The sequence below is a fragment of the Aquarana catesbeiana genome, linkage group LG03, assembly GCF_042186555.1.
Source record: "Aquarana catesbeiana isolate 2022-GZ linkage group LG03, ASM4218655v1, whole genome shotgun sequence".
Classification (NCBI taxonomy): domain Eukaryota; kingdom Metazoa; phylum Chordata; class Amphibia; order Anura; family Ranidae; genus Aquarana; species Aquarana catesbeiana.
In genome coordinates, this window is record NC_133326.1 from 243871087 (window position 1) to 243886112 (window position 15026).

At 41.4% G+C, this 15026-nt stretch overlaps 1 protein-coding gene across 2 annotated transcripts in view; it reads left to right on the top strand.

The window, feature by feature from the left end:
* CNTN1 (contactin 1) overlaps positions 1-15026 on the top strand; it is a 296184-nt gene that overhangs the window by 83905 nt on the left and 197253 nt on the right. The window contains exon 2 of one of the 2 annotated variants that reach the window (XM_073619929.1): positions 10347-10428. The exons of the other annotated variant lie outside the window; for it this stretch is intronic. The gene's annotated coding sequence lies outside the window, so the exon portion shown is untranslated. The remainder of the gene's footprint in view (positions 1-10346; positions 10429-15026) is intronic. 2 annotated transcript variants of the gene reach the window in all.

Below are 15026 nucleotides of genomic sequence, written 5' to 3' on the forward strand. Positions count from 1 at the left end.
GAAGAGGAGGAGGAGGAGGAGGATTGTGTCAGCATGGACGTGGAGGATAACACTCAGCAGCAGTCTTCAAGGGATGGTTTTCAGTCCCCAGAAACCCAAGGAGTTGTATGTGGCTGGGAGGAGGTTGTTACGGATTATGTGATCCTTAGTGACCAAGAGGACTCAGAATCGAATGCCTCTGCAAACTTTCACAGGCTTTGCAGAATCAGGGAGGCTATGCAGCGTAAGGACCCTAGGATTTGTGGTATCAAAGAGAAGGAATCATTACTGGCTGGCAACCTTTCTTGATCCACTTTACAAGGGTAAGGTTGCAGAACTCATCCTGCCTTCGTAGAGGGAGCAGGGGATGAAACATCTTCAGGAAGCCTTGAAGAAAGGTTTGTGCAATGAATTTCCAGACCCTGTGAGGTTACAATTTCCTGGTGCTGGACAACGTGTTGCTGAGGCTTCTGTCAGGTCACCTGAGGCCAGGTGACAGATGCACACCGTTGGGGTCAGGAGTGCACCGCAAAGGTAGTGGACCCTACGGCTGACTGCTGCGGATGGGAGTCTAGGTGGTTAAGGAAGGCAGGTCCGCTGGAACACCAACATGGATCCTACAGGGGCTAGAGCTTTCCCCAGGGCGCAGAGTCTAAGAGCCAGCTGGTGTTCACCAGAGCCTCTAGTGGTGAGGATGGACTGGGCTGCAACTGGCTCCAGGTCGCGACCCCGAGGGTCTCCCAGCTCATGCCCACAATAGGTTACGGGAGGACAGAGATAGTAAGGGAATAAGCCAAATGTCAGGGCAACTAGCAGACAAAGATAAACATAGAACACGCAAAAGGTCAGGGTCACAAGCAGGCAGGGATAGTCGAGAACAAGCCAAGATCGGTAACTGGAATCAGACATAGAAGACACAGCGAGATGCACAAGGAAGCTAAACACACAAAGGTTGATCAGCAAGGCAGGCTTGCAGTGCACACGTTAATATAGAGTTCCCTGATAGGGGCTGGGGTGGAGCCATGCTTTGAGCAGAGATTATTTAAGTAACCAGGTGAGAGTGGCTGGCCTCTAAAGGTGAACACATGGAGGAGAGGTAAGCTGACAAAGATTACTGCATAACCATGACAGCTTCGTTCAGTCAGAGGAAGAGCAGTGGAGAAGGTGGCCGGCTGACCGATGCCTTTAAACAATTTTTCAGTCCTCAGCGCCAAGGTCTGATCGGTTCAAGCAACCATCGCCAGCGTCTGTATTACATGGTGCAGGAATATCTAGGGGCAAGAGCAGACTTGGAGACCTTTCAAACAGAGCATCCACTGGGTTACTGGGTCTTGAGGATGGACCACTGGTCAGAACTTGCTCAATATGCAATTGATCTACTGGCCTGTCCTGCATCCAGCATTCTTTCTGAACGCACATTCAGTGCTGCTGAAGGGTTTGTAAGGGATCATAGAGTGCGCCTGTCCACAGACTACCTTGATAGGCTCACATTCATAAAAATGAATCAGTCTTGGATCAGCAGCAGCTATCAAGCACCTGATGCTGATGTAACTGATTCATTTTTCTTTGGATGTGGGATCCCTTGAAGACTGCCTATGCTGAGTGACTATCCTATTCCTCCTCAATCTTGATGTGGCTAGCTTCCAACAATATTTTTGGTTTAGGGCACCACCACCACTGCCTAAGGCCACATTTTTCTGTCCCTGTTTGACAGGGGCATGTACAATTTACGATCTAATATTTCACAGCAGGGACCATTCCTGCACCCAACAAGAGTATCTGTGATATATGTATATGTATATATATATATACAAGACTATCTGTATATGTGTATATACCAAATACACTATGCAAGACTATCTGTATATATATATTAAAAACACTGCAGCTAACTGAATCACCTGCCTGCCAGAAGTATATTAGAAAGAGTACACCAGGAACGGCCTGCAGTCAGATCTAGCTAAACTGAATACAGTGGATAGATATATATATATATATATATATATATATATATATATATATATATATATATGACTGTCTGTATATGTATATATATATATATATATATATATATATATAAAATCTGCCTGCCTGCTCAATCTAAATGACACTCTTTCTCCGTCCACGCAAACAACACACTACACAAGGCCGTCGTGCAGGCGGCCTTATATAGTGTGGGGAGTGGACTTAGTCCCCCTGAGCCATGATTGGCTGAGGGCGCTGTGATTGGCCAAAGTATGCAGGTCATGGTGCATGCTCTGGCCAATCATCATACAGCAGTGCATTATGGGCCGTTACGCATCGCACAAAATTTGGCACGAACGGCCCATAATGTTCGGTTTTCGACAAATGGGCAAACAGCCAATGTTCGAGTTGAACTCATGTTCGACCCGAACAGAAGGCTCATCCCTAATCACTACTGAAGAAAAGCATGTCCTTAAAAACAAACAAACAAAAAAGCCTTTTAACAGCACAGGCTCATCACAAGTGTGATAAATTCCTGCATACAATCTATCCTTTCAGTATTACTCCTCTCATATTATACATGTGTTTGACTGTTGAACAAAAAACACAGATAAGCTCACATCAGTCAGTTGGCTCAATTCTTGCTCACAGGGTCCTATTTAATGTAATAGTTTTTTACCCTTTCTTTCCTGCCTGCATTTATAATAATGGAGTTTAAAAACCATGAGAAAAATATTCTCTCCTATTTTAAGAATGTGAATTATTTCATTATGTGTTTACTTGTTAGTAGATTACACCTATTGCTATTTCTTCTACTGTTGTAAAATGTAAGGGGGTATCAATTTCCCAAACCTAACCTAATTGTTTTTATTCATGGTAATTTTGAAGTCCTGTCTAGTTATAGTTGTTGTAATACATCCTTGTTATGACCCCAAATCATATTATTTATAGTTTCAGTGCAGTGTTCTAGACTAGTGGTCTCCAAACTGTGGCTTGTAGATCAGATGTGGCTTTTTGCTTGCCTTTATCCAGCCCTTGGGACACTATTCCTTCCATTGATTCAAGGCACTTTTCCTCCTACTGACACCAACAATGGGGCACTTTTTCTACCACAGAAACCAATAATGGGGCACTATTCCATCCGCTGACACCAACGATAGGGTACTATTCCACCCACCGATACCAACACTTGGCAATAATCCTCCCACCAATACCAGTGATGGGGCACTATTCCTCCTCTTACTGACCACAGGTGTTATGTAATATTCTACCCCCCACTGACCACCAATCCTGAGGCATTGTTTACTCCCGCGCTGGGACATTTTCTACTCCCACTGGCCACACTTCAGCATCCCTGAAGTCTGAAGTACAGTAATCTGACCCTTTCTTCACAAAGTTTGGAGACCCCTGCTCTAGACCAATCTCTCAGCCCTGTTTATACAGCATGTGTCAATTGCTTTGCAAGCTGGAAATATCTGTAGCTTAATTGGGTGGTGGGGGAGTATTGTTTCAAGTTATAAATATATATATCTTTTTTACACTCCAGTTTCATTGTAAGATTTATGAACTTCCCAAAATTGGAAATAAAGCTCCTTAAAGAGTAACACCCGTCATTTTTAAGTTTATGGAAAGAGTTATATCCTCTATCAAAGTTTAGATTCCGTCTTGTACCTGTTGAAGAGATTTCCACAGAGTTCCTGTCCTCATGACAACACTATTATGGAAGGGAGTTTTGCTGTCCACCTGTGACTCAAAGAGTTATGCTGATGGGAAAGTAAAGGTCACTCAAACAAGACAGGCAAAGAGGGGCTTGTAGAAACTAGCAGCCCACTACAAAGGGCACAGCATTCTTTAGGAATGTCAGATCCATCCTCTAATGCTGCGTACACACGAATGTCCGACAGAAAAAGTCAGACGGAAGCTTTTCATCGTATATTTCAATCCTGTGTATGCCTCATCAGACTTTTTTTTCCAAAAATTCTGACGGACCCAGAAATAGAACATGTTCTAAATATTTCCGACAGAACCAATTCCTATCGGGAAAACCGCTTGTCTGTATGCTGTTCCGACGGAAAAACGACGCATGCTCTGAAGCAAGTACGAGACGGAAGCTACTGGCTATTGAAATCGGACTTTGGTGTGATCGTGTGTACACAAGACAGTTTCAGTGGAATTCTGTCTGTACTCCGTCGGAAAAACCTTCCGAGTTTATTCCGACGGGAAAACCGGTCGTGTGTACACGGCATAAGACAGTGTTTCTCAACTCCAGTCCTCAAGGCGCTCCAACAGGTCATGTTTTCAGGCTTTCCATTATTTTGCACAGGTGCTTGAACGGTTTCACTACCTTAGTGATTACCACAGCTGTTTCATCTGAGGAAAATCCTGAAAACATGACCTGTTAGGGTGCCTTGAGGACTGGGGTTGAGAAACACTGCTCTAAGAGAGTTAACCTTGACAGAAAGGTTTCCTAAGTATCAAGCAACCGGCAAGGGGAAATGGATGAATGATTTGTGGAATGTGAGAATTTCATATGAGATAAACATTATTGATGACTAGAAGATACAAACCTACTTGCTATATGAAATATGAATGATTGTAAAGTAACACAAAACAATATTCCCTATATTTTGTAGTTGTGACTGTAATAAGTTTTTCTTGTGAGCTTTTGAAGGATTTATTCTAACCATGTGGCGGTTTCTTATCACATCTGACCCAGGTGCCTCTGGCATATATACAATCAGAATCAAAATGATCACTTATATAATTAACACACGTGTTCCAGTAGAATAAAACCCATAAGAGGAGAATGTACATTTGTATACCATGTTAGAGAAAATGCATAAAAAATGCCCTAGGATAATTATAGTAGATATTGATTCCCAGGTTGGAATGCAAACTCTATATGAATCAAAGGTTGGAAAACAAAGTATACAAAAATACAGATATTATGGATTTACCTAGCTGTATCTAGCAGATAAGATATTAGGGATGGAGAAGAGATATGACAGAGTGACTCCTGGAAAGCATAAATCATATAGACCTAATGCATCAGAAGGGAATTCAGGCAACTACATCAAAGGAGAGAATATGAAAAAAAAAAAGAGAGAAAATGGACCCGTCTGTGCAAAAAAGCCTGCAGTACATATAGTCCAAAAAAGAGAGCGGCACTCATGGGTCTTGAGAGGTCAATGCACAGTGAAGATGTTATTTTGATGAGGGACGAGATACTTCTGAGTGCTGTGATCAAGGTTTGTAAGCCAGAACGCGTGAGCCCCTGTGTATTGAGGACGTTTGGAGCTGCTGGAAGCTTGTGCCTTATTGAAACTCTTTTGGTAGATAGATAGATAGATAGATAGATAGATAGATAGATAGATAGATAGATAGATAGATAGATATATAATTTCTTTTTTTTTTTCCTAACAAGCTTTGTTTAATATGGGGTGTACCCATGACAAATTATCAAATGATTCTGAGTGCACTAAGGAGATAGAGTATCTCTGAGGGAAAAGGCATGTAAATTCATACTTTTGAAAAGTTAAAGTGACTGTAAAGTCTTGTTTTAAAATAAATAAATAATAACAAACATGTTATACCTCCTCCGTGCAGTTGGTCTGTACAGGGCAACCTGGATCTTCCTCTTCTCGGGTCTCTCTTCGCCGCTCCTGGCCCCTCCCTCCTGTGGAGTGCCCCCACAGAAAGCAGCTTGCCATGGGGGCACCCAACCCGAGCTGCAACTCCATGTTTCCATGCAGACACAGAGCTGCCATTTGGCCCTGCCCCCTCTCTCTCTCCTGATTGGCTAACTGACTTTGATTGACAGCCATGGGAGTCAATAGAGCCGCTGCTGTGTCTCAGCCAATCAGGAGGGAGAGTTCCGGATGTCCGACGGACTCATGGACATCGCTGGATAGAGATGGGGCTCAGGTAAGTATTAGGGGATGCTGGGGAGGCTACTACACATAGAAGGCTTTTTATCTTCCTGCATAGAATGCATTATGATAAAAAAACCTTCTGCCTTTATAACTCCTTTAATTCACAGAATATTATCAGTGAAGAAACTAAAGTATGTTTAAAGTGGGACCATTATTTGGTCGCACTTGCATGGGAACTTGGGTGCCTGCATAAACTGTTGTTACATTTGTTGTGTTAGCTAGTATGTATGTCTGGTAGTTTTAGGTGTACTGCCCCTTAAAAATTTTCCCCCATACCTGGGTTGCCCAGGTAAAGTACCCAATCAGGTGTGGTGGAAAATTTTTAAATGCAGGGGGGCTTATTATATATAGGGCTGAGTCACTGTCACTGGTGCCTGTCATCAATCAGCAAGTGAGCTTCCCCCCCCCTCCTGTTGCGAGCACTTGTTTGTGGTATGTCAACCCCCGGTTTTGGGGTGGGGGGTGGGAATACTTTAGTATTGTAGAATATGTGAATTTGCTTGGGTTTATTGATAACTAAGCATTTACTATTGTTTACTGTTGTTTTGGTTATTTTAAATTTAGCCTAAAACTAAAAAGGGATGCAGCCAAAATGTTTACGCAACTCTGGTGTGGAGTGTTTTTCTTTATTATTTTTCGAATGGTTGTCTCTGGGAATTATACATTTGGTTAATAAGTTATGTGCAGCCTGCGTCCCTATGTAAAAACAGGTACCCTTCAATTCAAAATCTTGTGTGCAGCTGAATGTTGGACGCTGTCACAAATAAATTATGAAAGGCTTGATGTATTTAATAGCAAGGTGCTTAGATGAATTTATGCAGGCATTCTTGGAAATGGAATGTGGAAATTAAGATATAGTAGCACGCTTTGTGATAAAAGGGTGCAAGGCTATAAGCAATAATACATATTGCTTGCCTAAAATGGCCCAATCATATGAAATAAATGACTGAAGGTTATATATCAAAGAAGATTCAGGGAGCATAATTAGGTGGAAAAAGTAGTGTCGCAGTGAATGCAATCAAGAACTAAGCTAGGAGGATAGGAAACAGGAAATGGTTGGGTGTAGCCAAGGACAGAGAAGAATAGAGAGTAAGCTCCTGCAGAAAGATATGACTCTTGATAGGAGATAGATAGGAGAATTCATCTTTCGTCTAAGCTTGTATATAGCAATGATGTGGTTTTATCAATATCCCACTACAGTAGTCACTTACCAAAGGACTCTAATCACCTATTTTGTATCACTAGACATTAACAGGTATGATTTATCACTTTTTATATTTTCCACTGAGGTGGCCACAAATATACAAACATGGTATACCAAGAAATTCCAGACAGTGTGCTCTTCGAATGTGATAACAGGGCGTGCATGGGAAGGGAAATGGAACAAGATGAAAAGGGCAGTGGATTGGAATAGGATGGTGTGTGAAGTGGTGGTGGGTACCTGAAAGGATAGAGGAAAGGAAGAAAAACGAATACACAGTCACAACTAGTTTGTACATTCATTGGTCTGAATCGCTTTTGTCCAGCTAGTAGCCCAAGGGACACGTGAACCTTCTAGCCTACCACTGTAGCTACCTTTGCTTGCTCTTACTGTCCCAGGAAAAGTCATGGCATATTCCTCTAGATTCTTCTAGTATGATGTAAAAAAATATGCACCAAAAAACTTTAGCTATCTATCCAAATCTGGTTGAGAGTAGTTAATCTGTACTATATGGGATGTGTGTATTTCTTTTCACTTTGGTGAAGAATCACTTTCCCTAAATACACATACAATTCCTATACAGTATGAGGCTAACTGGGTAATATATTAACATAACCTGGCATGTGGCAATCCCACAATCTGTTGTGCATGTGTGTCTTTTATAGTTACATCCATCACTTGGAAAGAGTACTAGCCTTTGTGATGTTAGTTTATTTTCAATGCTGGCATTGCTTCCAATTAATAAGTTATCTGTATATGATGCTTTACCTATTGCCTCAATGTGGTATACAGTGGCCTTGCACCATGCAGGTTGGTCTTTTTTTTTTCCTTCTTGGACAATTGATTGTTTTTATTATGTGCTTAGTTAGGACCCATCATGGAAAAAAGCAGGTAACTGCAATGGCATACCGAAAACAATAGTTTTCTGTGTGTCACGTTCAGAGCAGAATGCAGTGTTACACTGCGGTTCAGAGCAGTGCGATATTATCCATCATTTTGCGCAATATCGCAGCGCTCTGCATGTCTGCTCTGCATCAGTAGTGCTGCTGTGCAGTGACATAAAGTGTCACATTTGTTCAAATAATGTTCCTCCCCACTGCACGACTCTGCAGCCCAAAATGGTGTACAAGCAGCAGTGGTTTGGGATGCAGATCAGTATGAGCGAGCTCTCTTGCTCATTAATTTGTTAAGCAGGAAAAACTTGGATTGCGAGCATAATTCATTTCGGAAACATGCTTGTAATCAACAGCAATTGTATATCAAAGCGAATTTCCCCATAAGAAATCTTGGAAACTCAGATGATTCGTTCCACAACCATTTATTCATAGGTCTTTCAGTTTATAGTCTATATAAAAAGATTGTAGCAATGTAATAGGTTGTATAACCAGAAAAAGTCCATCCACAAGGGAATTAGAAGAAAAATCCAGCAGGAACTACCGAGTATAAAAGAGAAAAGAGGCGCCTCTATGTGTAGCAATATGGTTACTTTTAATAAGGGTACGACATTTAGCAACTCACATGGTTGATGATTAAAACAGACACATCTAAGTATGCAGGCATCCGGGGTAAAGCTGTCCACATAGACATCCTCCGCACCGCCGGCTCTCACCACTGTCAGTCTGCAATCGTGACCGGGAAGACTATCCTGAAAGCAAGACTTGAACCGCTCATGGAGCGCAGCGTGGAAGGGATGACATTGATGGCAGTCAGGAGGACTGTCTATGTGGACAGCTTTACTCTGGTTGCCTGCATACTTAGATGTGCCTCTTTTAATCATCAACCATGTGGGTTGCTAAATGTTGTACCTTCATTAAATGTAACCATATTGCTACACTTATGCCCCGTACACACGATCAGAAATTCCGCCAGCAAAAGTTGGATGTGAGCTTTTGGTCAGAAATTCTGACCGTGTATATGCTCCATCGGACTTTTGCTGGCAGAATTCCAGCTAGCAAAAGATTGAGTGCAGGTTCTCTATGTTTCGGTCGGAAAAAGTTCCTATCCGAAAATGCGTTTGTCTGTATGCAATTTGGACGCGCAAAAAATCACGCATGCTCGGAAACAATTCGACGTGTGCTCGGAAGCATTGAACTTCATTTTCTCGGTTCGTCGTAGTGTTGTACGTCGCCGCATTCTTGACGGTCGAAAGTTCAGAGAACTTTTGTGTGACCGTGTGTATGCAAGGCAAGCTTGAGCGGAATTCCGTCGGAAAAACCATCCAGGTTTTTTCTGACGGAATTTCTGATCGTGTGTATGGGGCATTAGAGATGCCTCTCTCCTCTTTTATACTCAGTTGTGACATGACGCTACTTGTATATCAAGACAATTTGTTTAAAAATTTTGCCTGTCTTGCAAAACGCTCTCAAACCAAGTTACTTTCAAACCAAGGTTTTACTGTATTTGAACGTGCATTAGTGTGCATGGTAGGTTTTCTTAACAGCGATGTGATGGGCCTTGGTTGTATTGTTTAGCCGGACCTAGAGCAGGACAGCTATATTCCAGGTGTTACATGTGACCTGTGTGTTCCATGTAAGGTGGATCTCACGAGGTATAGGTGTGATAGGGATGTTATTCTTGAACATGAAACATATTTGAAATCTGTATGCATTTTAGCATATTTTAGTAACATAGAACAAGTCTGCATTATAAAAAACATTTAACAAACCAGGCTTAGATGACATTGTGCTAGGTAAAAAAGATGCAGCAACTTCAAAGAGAAAACGTAAGTGGCATGGCAGACTTCCGAGCATTTTATTTTAATTTATGTTTGTAGAAAATTGAATATCACTGAAAAGCATAAGCATACCTATTGTTTGTTTGGTGGCTTAAAAAAAATAAAAAAGTTTAAAAACCTGCATCATCTCTGTAATCAATATCCCATTACTGGCTGCAATGAAGGCTACAGGAAGTGCAGGAAGATTTTAGTGCATTGAATTATGTATGCTGCTCTCATTTCACTGTCTCCGGGCGGACTGAAAGGGGTGGCTGCAGTCACTGGGAACATTTTCTGCATACAGTCACTGCAGTGAAATGCTTCATAGTTCAACATATACAGGTTATGGTGCTGGCTGAAAGGCTCAAGCAGATAAATCTGGAGCTTACAGCTAAAAATGCTTGATTTGATGGCAGTTCTACAATGCTCGCAGACTGGTTCAGCAGTGATTAACATGCAGTTTATGGAAGGCAAAACACAGGATGTTCTCTATATGACTTTGCTTGCTGAGATCACATTGTGAAATCTCCTTCTCTCTCTCTCTTTTCTGCGGCAGACGGTTAATATGTGGAGCACCTTCCCAGGACTAAGTTCAATTTTAAATCCATATTCTCAATAACCACAGTGCCTGTGTCCAGGTAGGTAACCTAATTTCTTTCATTAGGTTCATTATTTCATATTTTGCTGAGATGGTCATTTTGATGTAATAAACTGCACTAATTGCTCACAAATGACATAGTCAGGATTATCTGATACCAGCCGCTGCTAAACACCCATAATGCAGTATATCTATACACTGCAGTATGCTACAAATTATATTAGGGATAATAACATTTTAACAACATCATACAGAGTAGCAGAGGAGTAATGGACTAAAAGGGAATGGAATTGTGTTTTATATTATTAGGAAATTATTATGCTTTTACTTACTGGATTAAAAATATTCATAGACATACTGGTAATAATATGAAAATGTTAGATATGTCGTTTCATATCTTAAAAACTGAACAGCTTTAGAGTTCCGGTCATAACAGTTTTATTATAATGAGTTCATGTTGCACCACTTGGCACACATTTGCCACACTGGCAAGGAGCAAGTTATAAACTATATATGGTACTAATGAAGAGAGGATCATTATCATAAGTTGTCATTTAGTTGTGGCATGCTGAACTGGGCTACATTTTCTTATGATAAAGGCCTATGAATGTTTTGTTCCACAAACAAATGCTTTTTTGGGACCCCATCCTAAGCAGATACAAGTTTGTATCTCAACTTGCAGAAAGCATATGGGGTTATTTACTAAAGGAAAATTCACTTTGCACTGCAAGTGCACTTGGAAGTGCAGTCGCTGTAGATCCGAGGGGGACATGCAAGGAAAATAAAAAACAGCATTTTAGCTTGCACATGATTGGATGATAAAATCAGCAGAGCTTCCACTTATTTCAGATCTACCCCTTAGATTTAGAGCGACTGCACTTCCAAGTGCACTTGCAGTGCAAAGTGTATTTGCCTTTCGTAAATAACCCACAAAATGCACAAAAAAGTGGTTCTTATCTTTTGACTTTTTCCAATGGGAGTATTTGTCTAAATCCATAATATTGTCATCTTTTTGGATGTGAAGTATATTTTTGCATAAGAAAAGATTTATCAAACATCATGAGTGAAAGTATTCCCACTTTTTTCATCTTCATATTCTCTAGTAGATTCAGGATTGTCAGTTCTGTTTTTATTAACCAGGGACACAGTTTTTTAGCCTTGGTATTTTCAGCTACCACACATGGGGCCCACTCTAAAGCCTACTGTTAACATGCCAATCTTTAGCACTATTTTATTAAAACCATTTCTAATTTTAGGAACTATTTTTCACATTCTGAACATCTTTGATTACAGGGCCATAATGACAGCCTAAGCTGTCACAGAGCTTTGAGCAAAGAGTCCTACTTATAGGAGACATGTTTGCTAAGAGAAGTCAGACGTCTTCCATCTCCAGGCATACAGTGGGGCAAAAAAGTATTTAGTCAGCCACCAATTGTGCAAGTTCTCCCACTTAAAAAGATGAGAGAGGCCTGTAATTTTCATCATAGGTTTACCTCAACTATGAGAGACAAAATGTGGAAACAAATCCAGACAATCACATTGTCTGATTTTTGAAAGAATTTCTTTGCAAATTATGGTGGAAAATAAGTATTTGGTCAATATCAAAAGTTAATCTCAATACTTTGTTATATATCCTTTGTTGACAATGACAGAGGTCAAACGTTTTCTGTAAGTCCTCACAAGGTTGTCACACACTGTTGCTGGTATGTTGGCCCATTCCTCCATGCAGATCTCCTCTAGAGCAGTGATGTTTTGGGGCTGTCACTGGGCAACATGGACTTTCAACTCCCTCCAAAGGTTTTCTATGGGGTTGAGATCTGGAGACTGACTAGGCCACTCCAGGACCTTGAAATGCTTCTTACGAAGCCACGTTTCATCTTCAATGCCCTTGCTGATGGGAGGAGGTTTGCACTCAAAATCTCATGATACATGGCCCCATTCATTCTTTCATGTACACAGATCAGTCTTCCTGTTCCCTTTGCAGAGAAACAGCCCCAAAGCATGATGTTGCCACCCCTATGCTTCACAGTAGGTATGGTGTTCTTTGGTTGCAACTCAGCATTCTCTCTCCTCCAAATACGACGAGTTGTGTTTCTACCAAACAGTTCTACTTTGGTTTCATCTGACCATATGATATTCTCCCAATCCTCTTCTGGATCATCCAAATGCTCTCTAGCAAACCTTAGACGGGCCCGTACATGTACTGGCTTAAGCAGGGGGACACGTCTGGCGTTGCAGGATCTGAGTCCCTGCCGGCGTAGTGTGTTACTGATGGTAGCCTTTGTTACATTGGTCCCAGCTCTCTGCAGGTCATTCACTAGGCCCCCCGTGTGGTTCTGAGATTTTTGCTCACCGTTCTTGTGATCATTTTGACCCCACGGGGTGAGATCTTCTGTGGAGCCCCAGATCGAGGGAGATTATCAGTGGTCTTGTATGTCTTCTATTTTCTAATTATTGCTCCCACAGTTGATTTCTTCACACCAAGCTGCTTGCCTATTGCAGATCCAGTCTTCCCAGCCTGGTGCAGGTCTACAATTTCGTTTCTGGTGTCCTTCGACAGCTCTTTGGTCTCCACCATAGTGGAGTTTGGAGTGTGACTGTTTGAGGTTGTGGACAGGTGTCTTTTATACTGATAACAAGTTCAAACAGGTGCCATTAATACAGGTAATGAGTGGAGGACAGAGGAGCCTCTTAAAGAAGAAGATACAGGTCTATGAGAGCCAGAAAACTTGCTTGTTTGTAGGTGACCAAATACTTATTTTCCACCATAATTTGCAAATAAATTCTTTCAAAAATCAGACAATGTGATTGTCTGGATTTGTTTCCACATTTTGTCTCTCATAGTTGAGGTATACCTTTGATGACAATTACAGGCCTCTCTCATCTTTTTAAGTGGGAGAACTTGCACAATTGGTGGCTGACTAAATACTTTTTTGTCCCACTGTATATGGAGAGTCAGAATTGTGCCTAGTGGCACTGATTCTTTAACCTATGATAACATCATCAAGTACTATATCAGTTCAGGGTATCAGGATCTGCAGATGAGTCTTCCATGCATCCCACTTAGGGGACAATATGTGCATCTTATCCTGTAAGGTATATTGGATCCTTTCCATTAACATGACACCATCAACTCTATCCAGTATTGTAGATAAGGAAACTGTTGGGGACTTCCAATGTAGAGCAATGGCCCATGTAGTTGATACACAGATAGTGTGAATTAGCCTTTCTTCTTTACGTAAGACACCTGGAATTTGAGTGCCAATAAGTCACATTGGCATTGAAGATTTAAAGATGTGCCTAAAATCGCTGAGGCTACTGTAGATATCTTGCCCCACACTGATGAATGTTGCCCGCATTCCCAAAAGGTGTGTTTGAAGGAACCTATAATAGGATAACCACGAAAACAGAGACCTGAGGTTCTTGGAAAGATAGCTTGGAGTTTAGAGGGTGTGTAATACCACCCAGTCAGAACTTTAAATGCAGTCTCTCTAATTGCAAATTATCCAGCATAATATGCCAGTCTTCCGCAATAAATTGTGTATCACAGTCAGCCTCCCATTTGCTCATATACTAGTAAAATTGGAAGCAATAGCTGATTTGTAGAGGTCTGAGATGAGACCCTTACCTCTGGGAGAGTCACGACAGAGCCTTTCATAGAATGTAGTTGGGGAGGTTGGGGAGAGAAAATGATGGGAGGTATAGAAGTGCCTAATCTGCAAGTAGTGGTAGAACTCCCAAAGTGGAATTTGTTTCTGCGTGCGTAGGAGATGGAAGGTAGCAATTACTCCTCCTGGAATAAAGGTGGGTTCTCCTAAAAAGGATAAATTTGAGGGGAACAGAGGACACCAAACTAAGTTTGGATTTAGAACGTGTGCAAAGGGTTAGTGATTGAGCAACTAAGGTGTCAAAAGAGGAGAGTATGTGGTTGAGTGTGGAGGTTGACCATAGGATACCCGAGAGATAATAGGGGTAGCGTTACTGTTGCCTTTCTGTCATCTCAAACCAGTCTGCCCATTCTCCTCTGACATCAACAAGGCATTTTCATCCACACAGGTGCCACTCACTGGATATTTTCTCTTTTTCTGACCATTCTCTGTAAGCATGAACATCCCAGGAGATCATCAGTTTTTGAAATACTCAGACCAGCCCGTCTGGCACCCACAACCATGCCACATTCAAAGTCACTTAAATCCCCTTTCTTTCCCATTCTGATGTTCGGTTTGAACTTCAGCAAGTTGACTTCACTACGTCTAGATGCCTAAATGCATTAAGTTACTACCATGTGATTGGCTGATTAGCAATTTGTGTTACCAAGCAATTGAACAGGTGTACCTAATAAAGTGGACCATGTATATGGCCTTAGGATCAAGTGGTTATACCAGGATCATGGCTGCACTATCATGGCTCACATACATGGTAAAATACTGATTTTACTACAAATGTGAGAAATGAAAAAAACTGGCCTTGACATCACGCGGTTAAAGTAAAACTAAAACTCAGCAAGTGAAAAAAGTGTGACCCGAGGTTACCATTTGTAAAAATGACAGACAATTCGTAGATCTAGCTTAAGTTATACGCATTTCCTAATAAATGAGCTTTGATGCTCCCTGCTCCTTCCTGTGCCTCTTTGTGGGT